Below are 18,386 nucleotides of genomic sequence, written 5' to 3' on the forward strand. Positions count from 1 at the left end.
CTCCATGTGTATGAGTACCAACTATGAATATTATATGATTACATAGAAAATATTAATTGTACAAATTCCATTAAGTGAAATCAACTCTAATCACCATACTTATCACAACCAACGACTTTTCTTAATCCCAAGCTTTGAGAAATAGGCAGCTTATCCCACAAACATGTCCCTCTTCTTGCTCTAGGCCCATAACATGGGGGTTTCTAGAACTGAACTGTATGTCGCATCTGGTTCTTAACTTCAGGACCATCTCACCTAAAATCTCTCAAACTTTCCTCTTAAATAAGACATCTTGATGGACTAATGACTAATCAGCCCATGTGCACACATAACTGTGGTGCCATACATTTGATATTTGTAAATTTGGGGGCATGTTGTGACCTAGCTGTGGCCATCTGAGGCCTTAACACAGTCAGTCAACATCTACCTGAGCCTATACTGAATATTATTTTACAGCATCAACAACCATAAGGTATTAGTCAGTGCTTAAAATACATAAGAAAATTGATAAAACAAGTGTACATTCACATGTGCAAATAAAAATTAGCAAACTCCCCTTAGCCCCTGTAGACCTCAAAGTGTATATATTTAATACCAATCTTGACATTTCCAAAACAAGATTAAAATATAACAGTACACAAAAGCATACTTTCCCTCATTCTATAAGAAATATCTAAATCACAAATTAAGACATATTTTAGCCAAGATTTTTAACAAAATGAAAATTTCAAACACCCAAAATTCTGACTTTAAACCTATGGACTAGAAAAACTTACTCCCTCTCCAGTAGTTTAAAATACTTCCACTAAACACTAGCATGCTGCTTAAATTCACAAAATTTTGATGGACAGGTATCCCCTTACATCTAGCTTGTTACTATAACTTAATAAAGCAAGGCACTAAAAATGCCTAGATGAGTTTACTAAGCCCATAAACACATGGGTTTGGTCCCAGTCTTTCTATTAATTCTTAATAAAATTACACATGCAAGTATTCCACATCCAAGTGAGAAAGCCCTCTGGGTCACCAGTGATTAAAAGGAGCAGGCATCAGGCACATTAAAAAGTAGCTCATGACACCTAGGTTAACCACACCCCGCAGGAAACAGCAGTGATAAAAATTAAGCCAGAAACAAAAGTTTGACTAATTTATACTAGCTCACTAGAGTTGGGAAATTTCATGCCAGCCACCAAGGTCATATGATTATACTGACAATTTTATTAATTTGAGTTAAAGTATGTTAAAGATATTCTTATAATAAAGTTAAATTTTAATTAGGCTGTAAAAAGCTGCAGCTAAAATAAACTACAAAAATGACGTTAATATTCCTGATTACACGACAGCTAAGACTCATACTGGGATCCAATACTCCATTATGCTTAGCCCTAAACCCAAACAATTAGAACAAAATTATATGCCAGAGTACTACTTGCAATAGCATAAAACTCAAAGGACTTGGTGGTGTTTTTTAATCCCTCTAGAGGAGCCTTTTCTGTAATCTATCGATATAAATCCTGATAAACCTCACCATTCCTTGCTAATACAGACTATCGCCATCTTCAGCAAACCCTAAAAAGGAGGCATAGTAAGCACAAACATCAACATAAAACTATTAGTTCAAGGTGTAGGCAGCCTATGGGGTAGAAAGAAATGGGCTGCACTTTCTACTTTAAGAACATTAAATTTTACACAAAAGTATTTATAAAATTAAAAACTAAAGGAGGATTTAGCAGTAAATTTTAAAATAGGCTTAATTGAGTTAGGCCATGAAGCATGCACACGTAGATGGTCACCCTCCTCAAATACCGAAACCTCTGTATACAACTTATTTATAACTATTTAACATCTAAGAGGAGACAGGTCAGTCAGACGTAAGCATACTGGAAAGTGCTTGGACAGATCTAAGTGTAGCTTAAAATCATGTAGTTTACACCCACTAGATTTTCATCTTCAATGACTACTTTGAACCAAAACTAGCCCAAACTAATCAAGCTCAATTATAGTATATAAATTAAACATTTATTTACAAACAAAAGTATAGGCAATAGAGATTTTAACTAGTGCTATAGACAAAAGTACCATAAGGGAATGGTGAAAGAAGTATTTAAATTATTAAATAGCAAAGTTTACGCCTTTTACTTTCTTCATAATGATTTAACTAGAACAATTTAAGAAAAAGAAGTCAAATGCCCCGAAGTAAGATGAAACCTATGAACAGTTTTTAAAGAACAAACTCATCTATATAGCAGAATTATGAGATTTGTAGACAGGGGCGAAGAGCCTAATGAGGCTGGTGATAGTTGGTTATCCAGTACAGAATTTTGGTTCAACTTTAAGTTTACCTAAGAAATAATTCTAACAAATTTAAATATCAATCTAAATAGGTAGAGCCCTTTACATACAGGATACAGACTTCCTTAGAAGTTATTATTATATTAATAATATTGTTATCAATATTATTAATATCATAGCTATTGTCATATTAATAATATCATAGTTGGCCTAAAAGCAGCCACCAAATAAGAAAGCATTCAAGTCCAACAGTTTACTTATCTTTTTTTTTTTTTTTTTTTTGCGGTATGCGGGCCTCTCACTGTTGTGGCCTCTCCCGTTGCGGAGCACAGGCTCCGGACGCACAGGCTCAGCGGCCATGGCTCACGGGCTTAGTTGCTCCGCGGCATGTGGGATCTTCCCGGACCAGGGCACGAACCCGTGTCCCCTGCATCGGCAGGCGGACTCTCAACCACTGCGCCACCAGGGAAGCCCAGTTTATTTATCTTAATTCCACTAATAAAAACTAACTCCTAACGTAATACTGGATCTATCAACAGAAGCAATACTGTTCATATAAATAACAAGAATTATTTCTCCTCACATAAGATTATATCAGAATGGATAATCACTGAGAGTTAAATATAAATTTAACCTAATAATTATTTATTATATCAGTTAACCCAACACAGGTATGCACTTAAGGAAAGATTTTTTAAAGTTAAAGGAACTCGCAAACACAAACCTTGCCTGTTTACCAAAACTATCATCACCTCTAGCATTTCTAGTATTAGAGGTACTGACTGCTCTGTGACAAATGTTTAATAGCCACTATGGTATCCAGACCACATGAAGGTAACTTAATCATTTGTTCTTTAAATACGGACTTGAATGAACGGCCGCACGAGGGTTTTACTGTCTCTTACTTTTTTTTTTTTTTATTGAAGTATAGTTGATTTACAATATTGTGCCAATCTTTGCTGTAGAACAAAGGGACTCAGTTTTTCACATATATACATTTTAAAAAATATTCTTTTCCATTATGGTTTATCCCAGGAGACTGGAGATATTTCCCTGTGCTATACAGTAGGACCTTGTTGTTTATCCATTCAAACAGAAATGAAAAGAAAGCCGGCGTTGCAATGTATTTTACTTTTTTTTTTTTTTTTTTTTTTTTTTTGCGGTACGAGGGACTCTCACTGTTGTGGCCTCTCCCGTTGCGGAGCGCAGGCTCCGGACGCACAGGCTCAGCGGCCACGGCTCACAGGCCCAGCCGCTCCGCGGCATGCGGGATCCTCCCAGGCCGGGGCGCGAACCTGCGTCCCCTGCATCGGCAGGCAGACTCTCAACCACTGCACCACCAGGGAAGCCCTATTTTACTTTTTAATTAGAGAAATTGACTTTCCTGTGAAGAAGCGTAATGACAGAATTAGATGATAAGACCCTATGGAGCGCTAATTTAGTCCAACACCCCCTCCCCCCAAATTAATGAAAACAAGGGATAACAAAACTTGAAATGGACTAAAATTTTGGTTGGGGTGACCTCAGAGAGTAAAACAAGGGATGAAAACCTAGACCAACTAATCAAAATATTTTATCATTTATTGATCCCAAAGCTTCATCAATGGAATGAGTTACCCTAGGGATAACAGCATAATCCTATTCTGGAGTTCATATCAACAGTAGGGTTTACAGCCTCATTAAATCAGGACATCCCAATGGTGTAACCACTATTAATGGGTCATTTGTTCAATGATTAAAGTCCTACGTGATCTGAGTTCAGACCGAAGTGATCCAGATCAATTTCTATATATTTCATATTTCTGCCCATATGAAAGGACAAGAGAAATCAGGCCTACTTTACAAAACTAATGGATGACATAATCTTAATTAATTTACACCAGCCCTGCCCAAGAACAGGGTTTATTAGGTGGCAGAGCCTGGTAATTGCATAAAACTTAAACCTTTACAACCAGAGATTTAACTTCTCTCCTTAACAATTTGGTTATAATCAACATTCTTTTATTAATTATTCCCATTCTACTTGCTACAGCATTCCTTATCCTAATCCAGTGAAAAGTACTGGGCTATATACACCTCTATGAAGGACCAAACGTTGTTGGATGTGATGGGCTGCTCCAACCCATTGCCAATGCTGGCAGCTATTCATTAAAGAACCATTAACATCATCAATATCTATATTATTGCATCAGTCCTAGCCTCTACATTGGCCCTAACAATATGAATTCCATTACCCACACCATATCCGTTAATCAATAGATACCTAGGCATACTATTTATGTTAGCTCTATTATAGTCTCTCCTCAGGTTGAACCTTAAATTCAAAATATGCAGTAATTGGGACCCTATGAGCAATAGCGCAAACTATTTCATATGAAGTAACACTAGCAATCATTCTATCATCAGTTGTATTAATTAATGGATCATTTACCCTCTCAACATTAATCACTACTCAAGAATACTTATGTCTAATTTTTCCATCTTGGCCACTGACCATGATATGATTTCTCTCAATCCTAGCAGAAACCAACCAAGCTCCATCGACCTAACAGAAAGAGAGTCAGAACTTGTCTCTGGCTTCAATGTTGAGTATGCAGCAGGCCCATTTGCCCTATTCTTCCTAGCAGAATATGCCAACATTATTATAATAAATATTTTTTACAACAGTTCTATTCCTACATACCAGAACTATACTCAATTTTATTATCAAAATCACCTTCCTATCCTTTTCCCCCTATGAATACAAGCATCCTATCCATGATTCCAATACAACCAACTTATACATCTTCTATGAAAAACTTCGTACTACTAACGCTAGCTCTTTGAATATGAAATATATCATTACTGATCATTACATCAAGCATCCCACTGAACATAATATATATGTTATGTGACCCATGAGTGTCTGACAAAACAGTTACTTTGATGGAGTAAATTACAGAGGTTTAAATCCTCTTATTTCTAGTATTAAGGAATTGAACCTACTCCTAGGAATTCAAAAATTTCCATGCTACCATATTACACCATATTCTATAGTAAGGTCAGTTAAGTAAGCTATCAGGCCCATACCCTGAAAATGTTGGTTTATATCCTTCCCATACTAATAAATCCCCTATTTTTATTATCATTTCACTATCTTTCAGGAACTACAGTTGTTATGGTAAACTCACATGGATTAATAAACTCACATGGATTAATAATCTGAATTGGCTTTGAAATAAACATATTAGCTATTATTCTAGTTTTAATTAAAAACTTCAACCCACGAGTCAAAAAAGCATCCACTAAATATTTTTTGACACAAGCCATCACATCTATACTTGTTAATCTAATATATTCTGGCCAATGAACAATTATTAAAGTGTTTAATCCAACAGCATCCTTTATCACAATAGCCCTGTCATAAAACTTGGACTTTTCCCCATTCTACTTTTGAATGCCTGAAGCTCCACTAATATCTGTCCTAATTTTATTAACATCACATAAACTTGTACCACTATCAATTTTATATTGAGTTTCATCATCCATTAATCTAAACATGTTACTAATTAGAGCTATATATATATTTATTTATTTATTTAACATCTTTATTGGAGTATAATTGCTTTACAATGGTGTGTTAGTTTCTGCTTTATAACAAAGTGAATCAGCTATACATATACATATATCCCCATATCTCCTCCCTCTTGCGTCTCCCTCCCACCCTCCCTATCCCACCCCTCCAAGTGGTCACAAAGCACCGAGCTGATCTCCCTGTGCTATGCGGCTGCTTCCCTCTAGCTATGGGTTCTGCATTTGGAAGTGTATATATATCCATGCCACTCTCTCACTTTGTCCCAGCTTACCCTTCCCCCTCCCCATATCCTCAAGTCCATTCTCTAGTAGGTCTGTGTTTTTATTCCTGTCTTGCCCCTAGGTTCTTCATGAGCTTTTTTTCCCCTTAGATTCCATATATATGTGTTAGCATACGGTATTTGGTTTTGGGGTTTTTTTTTTTTTTTGCGGTACGGGGGCCTCTCACTGTTGTGGAGCACAGGCTCCGGACGCGCAGGCTCAGCAGCCATGGCTCACGGGCCCAGCCGCTTCGCGGCATGTGGGATCTTCTCGGACCGGGGCACGAACCCGTGTCCCCTGCATCGGCAGGCGGACTCTCGACCACTGCACCACCAGGAAAGCCCTGTTTTTCTCTTTCTGACTTACTTCACTCTGTATGACAGACTCTAGGTCCATCCATCTCACTACAAATAACTCAATTTCGTTTCTTTTTATAGCTGAGTAATATTCCATTGTATATATGTGCCACATCTTTAGAGCTATATATTTTTAATCAATCATAGTAGGAGGATGAAGAAGTCTTAACCAAACCCCACTACAAAAAATCATAGCCTACTCATCAATTGGTTACATAGGTTGAATATCAGCTGTTATAGTTTATAATCTAGCTATAATAATCCTATACTTATATCATAATAACACTCATTATTTATATATAATTCATCCACCACAATGCTATCCCTCTGCTAATTTATTAAACACCCTTAATTACTATAATTATTCTCACTATTATATTATCATTAGGAGGCCTCCCACCACTTTCAGGGTTTTTACCTATATGAATGATTACTCAAGAAATAACGAAAAATCATATTTTACCAACATTAACAGCTATCATAGCACTACTCAATCTATATATGATTAATCTGCTCTACATCACTAACCACATCCCCATCAATAAATAACATGAAATAAAATGACAATACAAAAACATGAAATGAACAATACTTTTACCACCACTAATCATAATATCAACAGTGTTTCTTCCCTTATCATCAATATTATCAGTACTGGATTAGGAATTCAGGTTAGCACAGACCAAGAGCCTTCAAAGTCCTAAACAAGTATTATTTACTGAATTCCTGAAAATAAGGATTGCAAGACTTTATCTTACATCAACTGGATGCAAATCACACTCTTTTATTAAACTAAATTCTTACTAGATTTGATGAGCTTTCATCCCACAGAATTTTATTTAACAGCTAAATACTCTAGTCAGTTGGTTTCAATCTACTCTCTCCATTCACAGGAGAAATAGGGCAGAAGCCAGGCAGAATTAAAGCTGCTTATTTGAATTTGCAATTCAATATGTCATTCACCACAGGGCTTGGCAAAAAGAGGCCTCAACCTGTCTTTAGATTTACAGTCTGACGCTTGCTCAGCCATTTCATTATGTTCCTAAACTGCTGATTATTCTCAACAAACCATAAAGTTATAGTCACTGAGCATCTGTTTTTTGGTGCCTGTGCCAGAACAGAAGTACTGTCTTAAGCCTTAAAATTGTGCCAGACCAGGCCCGGAGCTTTACGAGGAGATGATCAAATCTACAGTGTAGCTGTACCACCCATGCATTTGTAATAATTTCATAGTTATACCTAATTTCATAGTTATACCTACTATAATTGGAGGATTCAGAAACTGACTAGTTCCACTAATAACTGGAACACCTGATATAGCATTTCTCCCCCAAAATAAGTTTTTTACTTCTTCCACCACCATTTTTAGAACAGGCTAACAGGCTGAACAGTATATCTATGTTTAGCTGGCAATCTAGCCTACATGGGAGCTTCTGTTGACCTAACCATTTTTTCCCCTACATTTAGCAGGTGTATACTCAAGTCTAGGTGCTATTCATTTTATTACCACAATTATTATTATAAAAACTCCAGCTATATCTCATTACCAAACACCACTGTTTGTTTGATCCATCCTACTTCTGGCCATACTATTGTCACTCCCAGTTCTAGCAGCCAGAATCACTTTATTGTTAATAACCACAGTCTATCAATCTTTCTTTGATCCTGAAGGTGGAGGTGATCCAATTTTATATCAACATTTATCCTGATTTCTTTGGCCACCCATATTTTTACATCCTTCGTTTACCTGGCTTCAGGATAATATCACATACCATCAGATATTATTGGGGAAGAAAAGAACCTTTGGGGTATATAGGAATAGTCTGAGCCATAATGTCTTCCCAGGTTTTCTCATATGAGCTGAACACATGTTCAGAGTAGGAATAGATGTTGATATGAGCATGTATTACATCAGCTACTCTAATTACTGCCATCCCCATAGTAATAAAAGTAGTTAGTTGATTAGCAACTAATGGAGGTGATACTAAAATGATCACCAGCCACATTATGAGCCTTAGGTTTTAGTTTCTTATTTACAGTAGGAGGTTTAACAGAAATTGTCCTAGCTAATTCGTCCTTAGACAGTGTTTTTCATGATACATGCTATGCAGCAGGACACTTTCACTACATCTTATCAATAGAAGCAGTATTCACCATTATAAGAGGCTTCGTCCACTGATTTTCGTTATTTTTAGGCTATAGACTCAACTCAACCTGAGCAAAGCTTCATTTTACAATTAAATTTGTAAGCATTAATATAAATCTCTTTCCACAACATTTTCTTGGCCTTTCAGGACTACCGAGATGTTACTCTGAATATACAGATGCATACACAACATGAAATACCATCTCATCCATAGGTTCATTTCATTAGCAGCAGTAATACCAGTAATTTTTATAATACGACAGGCTTTCGCATCTAATCAAGAAGTATCAGTAGTGGAGTTAACAACTTCCAATCTTAAATGATTACATGGATATTTCCCACCATATCATACATTTGAAGAACCTACTTACATAAATTTAAGAAAGGAAGGAAGCGAAACTTCTCCAGCTGGTTTCAATCCAACTTCATAACCATTGTGTCTTTCTCAATAAGTGAGATATTAGTAAAAATTACATAACTTTGTCAGATTAAATTATGGGTTCACACCTTTTACATCTCTATGCCATGTCCATTCCAACTAAGCTTACGAGACTCAACATTGCCTATTATAGAAGAACTTTTACATTTTCGTGATTATACACTTACAATTGCTTTCCCAGTTAGTTCTTTGGTTATTTACATCATTTCATCACTACTAACAACTAAACTAACTCACACAAGTACAATAGATGCACAAGAGGTAGAAACAGTTTGAACTATTCTAGCTGCTATTATTCTAATTTTAAGTGCTCTATCATTATTACAAATTCTTTATATAATAGTTGAAATTAATAATCCTTCCCTAACTGTAAAAACTTTAGTTGACCAATGATAATGAAACTGGGAATACACAAAATATAAAGTTCTAAATTTTGATTCCTATATAATACCTACAACGGATCTAAAACCAGGAGAAGTACAACTACTACAAATATATAATGGAGCAGACCAGTCTCACCTACAGAAATAACAGTCCAAATACTAATTTCACCCAAAAACATCCTGCACTCATGAGCTATTCCCTCCGTAGGCCTCAAGACAGATGCTATTGCAGGGCACCTTAAACAACCCTAATTCTACATGACCAGGCTCATACTGTGGACAACATTCAGAAATTTGGGGGTTATGTCATAGCCTCATGCCTACTGACCTCGAATTAATTCCACTAAAATATTTCAAAAATGATCGGCATCCAATTATAAAATCATTAAGAAGCTAAATAGCATAAACCTTTTAAAGACTGAGAATTTTAACCTTCCCTTAAGGATATACCACAACTAGATACATTAACATGATTCATCACTATTATAATTATAGGACTATTTATTATATTTCAGTTAAAACTTTCAAAACGTTATCTTTCAACTCAGAATTGAAAACAAAACATCAAAACATTACACCCCTTGAGAAACAAAATGAACAAAGATTTATTCACCTCTTTTACTACCCAAACAATAACAGGATTACCTATTGTTATTCCAATAGTTTCCCAAGTGATTTATTTCCCATACCTCACCAACTAATTAATAACCGCGTAATTTCTATCCAACAATGACGAATTCAACTGACATCAAACCAAATAATGGCCATCTGAAGCAGCACAACTTTCGCCATCGAGGCAGCTCTGCCACTGGGAAAAAAGCGCCGAGAGCCTTCCAAATGAAGGTTCTTGTAAGCGCAGGGCTCCTCTAAGTGGGCAGGGACTGGGATTCACTACATGATGAGTTTGGTGGGTCACTCTGCATTATCATGCAAGTAAAGGTGACCCCCTAATACATCACTTATCAATGTTTTATTTATTGGCTCAAAAAATCTACTAAGCCTTCTACCACATTCATTTACACCTGCTACACAGCTCTCAATACATCTAGGAATCGCTATTCCCTTATGAGCAGGAACAGTAATTACCGGCTTCCCCCACAAAACAGAAGCATCTTTATAGCCCATTTCCTGCCCCAAGGGACAACCATCCCAACTCAGTCCTATATTAGTAACTATCTAAACCATTAGGCTGTTTATTCAACCAACAGCCTTAGCTGTATACCTAACAGCCAGCACTACTGCTGGCTACCTATTAATTCATTTAATTGGAGGAGCAAGACTTAGTAAGTGTTAGCCCTACTACGGCTTTTATCACATTTATTATTTTGATCTTGTTTACTTTTCTTGAATTCTCAATAGCTTTAATTCAAGTTTATGTATTTAACTACTAGGAAGCCTTTACTTGCATGATAATACTTAATGACCCACCAAACTCATGCATATCTTATAGTAAACTCCAGTCCCTGCAATTTCCAGGAGCCCCGCACTTAAAGGAACCCTCAGCTGGAAGAGTCCTGGAGCTTTTTCCCCAGTACAGAGCCGCCTTGATGGCAAAAGTTGAGTTGTTTCCTGCCACCACCCCCTTTCAAAGGACATGACCCCATTCCCAGAGCCCCCTTTTCCTGAGGGACCCATCAAGTCACCTCTTTCCCTCAGGACTTTGTCCTCCCTGGGCAAGGTTTCCCTCACTCTTTCTTACTCACCTCTAGCTGCCTCTTCAGTTCGTCTTCCCACTTCTCCTGGCTGGTCCTGAAATCTGTCTTCATCAGCCTGGAGACCTCTGGACTGTTTCTCTTTTGTTCTTCGTCATGAACCAGCTGTGTGATCTTAGGGAAGCATTGCCTTCTCTGGGTCCCAGTTTCCTTGTGCGTAGGAAAAAAGGGCAGGTCAGATAGGACCAATCTGTGTTCCAAAGGAGTCCAGCCCAAGATCTGTTTTACGCATTGGGCCTTCCTGGTAGTCCATACTCAAGATTGAGCTTGAGTAAATGGTTTGGGGCTGAAAAAAGACTTTGCACTCCTGAGCTCCAGGGCCCTTCCTGCCCCTCCGTCCTGTGAGGCAGCAGCAGAGCTGGGGTTAGGAGTCCTCCTGAGCCTCTGCTCCTTTCTGTTCATGGTCTGCATGACTGGTGCCCTCTCTTTCTTTGCTGATACGAGGTCAAAGTGTCAGCAGACAGGACTGAGGCCCAAGCCTGGATCTACCTGGCCCACCTTTCAAAGTCTCTGGACCAGTGAGGGTTTCTCTGCTGGGTGGGCTCCTGCCACCGCTCCCACGCCAGCAAGCATTCTTCTCTTCCACGGCCTCACGGTAGAGGCCGACAAGGAAAGTGATCATCTCCCCGCACTCTACAGACGAGGAAAGTAAGGCACAGAAAGATTAAACATCCTGCTCAGAGCCAGGATGAGACCTGAGTCTTCTGGGGCCCATCCATGTTCCTTTTATTAGCTCCAAAGAGAAACAAGTTTTACAAGTTTGGTTGATGTTCCCCAGCTGGTATCCCACCTAAGAGTTTTCACATGGGAAAGACAATGGCTCCTAAATGGAAAAGGCCAGAAAGATCTAAGCAGGATAAGATACAGCTGAGGCGAGCAGGCCCCACTGGATAAGTATCTACCGGCGTGGGTGGAGAGAGCACATCTGAAATGAAATTTATCTGTTTGTATGAAAGACACAGAAATGGCCCCTTCTGCAGGCCAGGGCCAAGAAGAGAGGTGTCTTCCACCCCATCACCTTCAGTGGGTGCTACTCCCGGCTGCGCGTGAGTTTCAGCGTCCCTAAGCCCACCTCCCCCTAAACTCAAACACCCGAGAACAGCCTCCACGAGTCCAAGAGACATCCTCATGGAAAGGCACCTGGAGATGCCGTGAGGACTCCACTGCCTCATTTTTTAAAAAAATTTTATTTATTTATTTATTTAGTGCTAGGCGGGCCTCTCATTGTGGCCTCTCCCGTTGCGGAGCACAGGCTCCGGACGCGCAGGCTCAGCGGCCATGGCTCACGGGCCCAGCCGCCCCGCGGCACGTGGGATCTTCCCGGACCGGGGCACGAACCCGTGTCCCCTGCATCGGCAGGCGGATTCTCAACCACTGCGCCACCAGGGAAGCCCTGCTGCCTCATTTTTAAGTCCCTCCCAGGAAAGGGAGTCCACTGCCTTCCTCAGTGACTCCTTCTGCGGCCCTTGTATGACCTGCTAAGTCTGCTAAGATCCGTGCAGAAGAGAGACGGCAGGTGTTTTTTTGTCAGCCTAGCTCTCCCTTTCCTCCATTCATTCGTACGCATCCTCCTCCCGCAAGGGAGGAGAAAAACATATAAGACACGCTGGTCTGGTCTTCAAGAACTCAAGTCAGGTGGAGGGGAGTGGGGTGGACAGGATTCTATACTACAGCGTGGCATTTGTCATTTCACTTTATATGGTCGGATTATGTCTTTTGTAAACCAGCTTAAATCTTTTTTGAACTATATAGTGTGAATAAATCAGTTAAACTCTTAAGTGTGTGTGTGTGTGGCAGACGGGAGGTTGGTTCCGCAGCGCCTCTATTCCAAGTGTCAGCGACAACTCATCACTGGTCTCTGCTGCCAGGTGCCCCCTCCACTTTCAATCTGTCTTACACGCTATCACCTGCTAATGCAGTGTTCATAAACTTTCAATCGTTCTCCTTTGCCTATAGAATTGAGTAAAAAAATCACGTCTGGCAGGGAAGGATTTCCAAAGTATCATCCCTCTGACTTTTTCCAAGCAAATTTCTCTCACATTTCCCCTGACCTCGTGCAATACTTTAGCCTAAACCAATCTGGTCGTTGACTCCAAAGCGCTCTTCAAACGCCCCTGACCTTTGTCCATCACAGTCTCTTGCTCCACCTGTGATGTGTCTCTCTCTCTCTCCCTCTCTCTCTCTCTCTCTCTCTCTCTCTCTCTCTCTCTCTCTCTCTCTCTCTCTCTCTCTCTCTCTTCCTCTCTCTCCCTCTCTCCCTCTCTCCCTCTCTCTCTCTCTCTCTCTCTCTCTCTCTTCCTCTCTCTCCCTCTCTCCCTCTCTCTCCCTCCCCCCTCCATCACTGACCTTCAAAACCCTACCCACCCAAGGAGATGCCTACTTTACAACAAATGCTGCCCTCTTCTCCCTTTCAAAACTGTCCCCAGACAGTGATGACAATGAGAAACAGAAATGCAAATTACCCTCTTGACAAAGCTAGAGGACACGTATAACTCAAAATCACAAAACATAATAAAGAGCTATCAGTGCAATTACAGCCAAACAGAGAATGAGAATATCCTGGATAGTCCTGCCGCTGAAGTGAGGGAAGGCTAGCTCATCCCCCATCACCTCATTAGCAGGTGAAAGCAAATATCTCAAGTGGGAAGGGTGCCTTTGGGATCGTAAGTGCAACTCCCAAATAAAATTGATCTTACGTGGTTCTCCAAAAGCAGGTGACGACCATTCGGAGGACAAAATTAAAGAACTATTTAACAATGAGAACAAGCAAGTGCCTTGGCAGCAGCAGTTTCTCTGACCTGATTTGTCTCTAAGAATATGTGGAAAAGAAGGGTCATATGAGGAATCACATGTACAAGCCGTATTTGCACAGAAGGCTCCATCTGAGCTCTATAGTTGTAATCTTGGTTGGTTTGGGGGGAGTAAAGTATAAAAGAATGAACTCACACCCCTCACATCACGTCATAGGAGAATACTTGTTACAGTCTGGAGCGCAGGTCTGTCCTCTCTCCACACATAACTCCTAAAAATATCTTGCCCATGAAACACTCACCTTATCCAAATGAGAGTAATGGTTTAAAATGTCTATGTTGGGACTTCCCTGGTGGCACAGTGGTTAAGAATCCACCTGCCTATGCAGGGGACACGGGTTTGAGCCCTGGTCCAGGAAGATCCCACATGCTGTGGAGCAACTAAGCCCGTGTGCCACAAGTACTGAGCCTGTGCTCTACAGCCCTCGAGCCACAACTACTGAAGCCTGTGCGCCTAGAGCCCATGCTCCGTAACAAGAGAAGCCACCACAATCAGAGCTTGTGCACCGTAAGGAAGAGAAGCCCCTGCTCACCACAACTAAAGAAAGCCCATGTGCAGCAATGAAGGCCCAATGCAGTCAAAAATAAATTAATTAATTAAAAAAAATAAAAATAGATAAGATGTCTCTGTAGTGATAATTAAACAAAAAGGAGAGAGAACAAAATATTGAGAAATATGACAGGAAAAACAAATAGCAGGTGAAGTATAGTCACCTGAAATAGGTTTCCATGAAACACATTTGAGAAACATGAAAAGTGAGACCAAATATAAAATTATGAATTAAAAAATTTGATGAAGCTATGACCTCCATAAAACAAGAGCAAAATGAAGACAAGCAGGAGCTCATGGTAAGGAAGAAAGCAGGAAATGAAAGATGAACTGTCGCAGCTAAAGAGAGCAGTGGAGGAACACAGAAGCCCGGCAACGAGGGACCAGTAAGAAGGAATTATTATTTATGTCACAAGCCATTCATGTAAATTCATATCTAGACTCAGCCTCATGAAGTCCCAGGATTCTTGATCTGCTCTGCTTGGGTCCAGGACTGGCTGGCCTGTCTTCTGTCTTCCATCCTCAGATGCTTTTTATCCAGTTTCCTTAGAACCACCGGTTCTGGTTGGCTGACTGCTGGCCTAACTCCTCCTCCATTGTCAGCGTTGACACAGGGGATCTCCTGGTTCTGTTTCATTTCCATCTCATCTCATCATCTCATCTCATTCTTCATTCAGCAAATATTCATTGAGCACCTACCATGGTTCTACCCTGGGAATATGGTGGGAAGCAATTCGGACACATTCCTGCTCTCACGGTATTTATAGTCTAATAAGGCACACATATCTTTAAAACAAAACAAATACATGTAGAATTGCGTTGTGAAGGGGGCACTGGTAGAGTAAAACTTTTTTTTTTTTTTTTTTAAAGAGAAAAGCTGCTATTTAAGTGACCGGTGCCACTCAGTTTAAGAGGAGGAAGCACACCACATAGGACAGATCTTCTTCGTTCTGGAAGAATCTGCCAAGGAGCCTCTCTCAGGTATGAACTGTAAGGCCAGAAGGCTCCCCCCCCCTGCTGGGAGAAGGTGTCCCAGGAACTTGGCTGTGTTGTAAAGTCTGCTCCACCTGATTTCTGGAGCGCAGAGCTCTGAGCGCTCCAGGAAGAGGTTGAACAAAGGACAAGAAGGCCAAGGAGACATCTTCGCCACCACCAGAGAGAGCCCTGCCTAGGGTCACCGTGAAGTCATTTTTAAAACTATGTACCCCCTTGCTCATTTAAAGTTGGCATGTAAAATTTTCATCATAAATTTAAATAGACAGGATTTCTACTTATGTCATGTTGTAAATTACTGACATTTAAACATAAAAATATACCTCATTTTTAAAGATGCCTGAGAGGATACACGTATCAGTGGTTTGACACTCACTGATAAATGTCTGTGATTTATTTTAAAATTCTGCAGTTAAGTGTGATACTGTGTGTGTGCTACTCAGGTTAAACTCCAACAGGTCAGCTAGGGTACCAGAAAGTCAGCTAAGATCAGAAAGGCCACAGGCCAGGAGGCTTCCACAAGTGTATCTGCATCCTCAACTCAATCCACACCTGGGCTCAGCTAATTAGCATAAAGGTCCGAAGTGTGGTTTTATTGGTGAAAGTAGTGGCCTGTTAACTGGCGCAATGAATGTTGATTATGGGTTTTTTCTTTGGGGAATTTGAGGCATGCAAGACTGTGGGTGGCTATGATTTTAGAGGTAGCCCTTACCCTAGAGTGGACCCGGGCAAGGTCGATGTGCCCAGAGGGAAGGCACCAGAGGCTCATCCCTTGACAAGTCAGCCAGTGGCCAATGGACGAGGATGACCGATGGCCTGAGGCTTATTGAGCACAGAAAATCCTGGCTCTGGGGTGCCACCTCCAGAGGTCAGTGTCCTCACACTCATGGGTAGGCAGCTACATAAACTGCTTTTTGCCTGATTGTTAAGTGTTTTGTTTTGTCGTTGTTGTTTTGCAGTACGCGGGCCTCTCACTGTTGTGGCCTCTCCCGTCGTGGAGCGCAGGCTCAGCGGCCATGGCTCACGGGCCCAGCCGCTCCGCGGCATGTGGCATCTTCCCGGACCGGGGCACAAACCCGTGTCCCCTGCATCGGCAGGCGGACTCCCAACCACTGCGCCACCAGGGAAGCCCCAACAGTGTTTAATAATCGTCTGTATGTCTCATAGAACTCGATCCGAAATGTTCGAGACCTTTGCTTTCACCTGTTAGTGGGATTGTGAGGGAGTAGCTAACCTTCGGGTACCTCAGACCTCTTTGGTAGCTAAACCTGAGAGGTGTATGTGATTAAGTTGGTTTAGCTTATGAGTTCATGACATGATCATAATCTCTTAGTAAAAATTATCCAGCTTTTCTTTTCTTAAATTTAATTTTTATTTTTTTTTGGCCGTGTTGGGTCTGCGTTGCTGCTTGTGGGCTTTCTCTAGCTGCGGTGAGTGGGGGCTACTCTTCACTGCGCTGCACAGGTTTCTCATTGCAGTGGCTTCTCTTGTTGTAGAGCATGGGCTCTAGGTGCACGGGCTTCAGTAGTTGTGGCACGTGGGCTCAGTAGTTGTGGCACACGGGCTTAATTGCTCCATGGCATGTGGGATCTTCCTGGACCAGGGATTGAACTCATGTCCCCTGCCTTGGCAGGCAGATTCTTTAACTGCTGCACCATCGGGAAGTCCCAGTTTTTCTTTAATAGTAATACATTTTACATGCTTTTTGTTATTGTAAACTTTTATTTCCATATACTTCCTCCCCACGGAATTTTATCCTAATGTAATATTTTTATACAAGAGGATTTCTTATTAATCACCGTACTATATTTCTTTGAAATAAATATAATTTGTTTTGCATAAATATACACCACATGTATATATATTTCCACATCACAAAATATTCTCATTTCAAACATTTTTTCAACCATTTAAAGTGTAAAAATCATTCTTAGTGCTCTAGGCACTTGAAAAACAGCAAACGCAGAAAGAGGCTTTCTCTGAACTCCCCTGGTCTACCTGAAGACAGATCTTCCAAACGAAACTCAATTGTCATAAATCCCCTTTCCAGGAGTTTCATCAGTCAGGGAAGATTGACTCTTACCATAGAAGAGAAGTTCCAGAAGTCAACACCATAACCCAACAAACTTTATCGCAAACTATCACACCTCCCATCTATTCCTCTGAGGGCCCATTCACCCCCCGCTAAAAACCATTTACTCTCCCAAAAGAAGCCACCGTTCCCCCTCCCTTTTCCCTACTAAGATGGCATTTAAGCCTGAATTCTAGGCCACCTTGGGGACTTACTCATTTTCCCCTGGGTATCTCTCATGTATCCGTGAGGTATCCATGATAGTAAACGTCTGTTTGTTTTTCTCGTTAACATTCTTTTATTACAGGGTTTCAGCCAAGAACTCAGGAGAGTAGAGTGAAAATTATCTTTCCTCTCTTACATCTTGCTGTTGGATGGGAGTGCTTCTGACTTAGGCCTCGACAGGAAATATCTAGAGCCCTCAAGGAAGAACTCATCCAAGTGAGGGGAGCCTAGAATGGTGATGTGGGTCCAGGGTCAGGGCAAAGTCACTGTGAAGGGAGAACGGCATTGGCACAGCAGGAGGCTCGGGCTTGAAGCCCCTGACTCGACCTAGAAGGCATCCCGCTTTAGGAACCAAGCACTTGAGAACAAATTCAAGAGCTATAACCCTGGGACCCCACGCCAGGGGCGTCGTAGGTGGAGCCCGTTTGGCCAGGTGTTTACCCGTGGTTGTCTTCTCTTGAAGAACTGTGCTGGCCAGGCAGGGAGCTGGACCATCAGAGGCATCACTGGACGGGAGGAAAAGGCTCCCTGGGTCTTGGGCCACCTGCTGAAACCGTCTTCGCAAAGTGAGCCTA

This window comes from Kogia breviceps, chromosome 4 (assembly GCF_026419965.1).
Source record: "Kogia breviceps isolate mKogBre1 chromosome 4, mKogBre1 haplotype 1, whole genome shotgun sequence".
Taxonomy (NCBI): Eukaryota; Metazoa; Chordata; class Mammalia; order Artiodactyla; family Physeteridae; genus Kogia; species Kogia breviceps.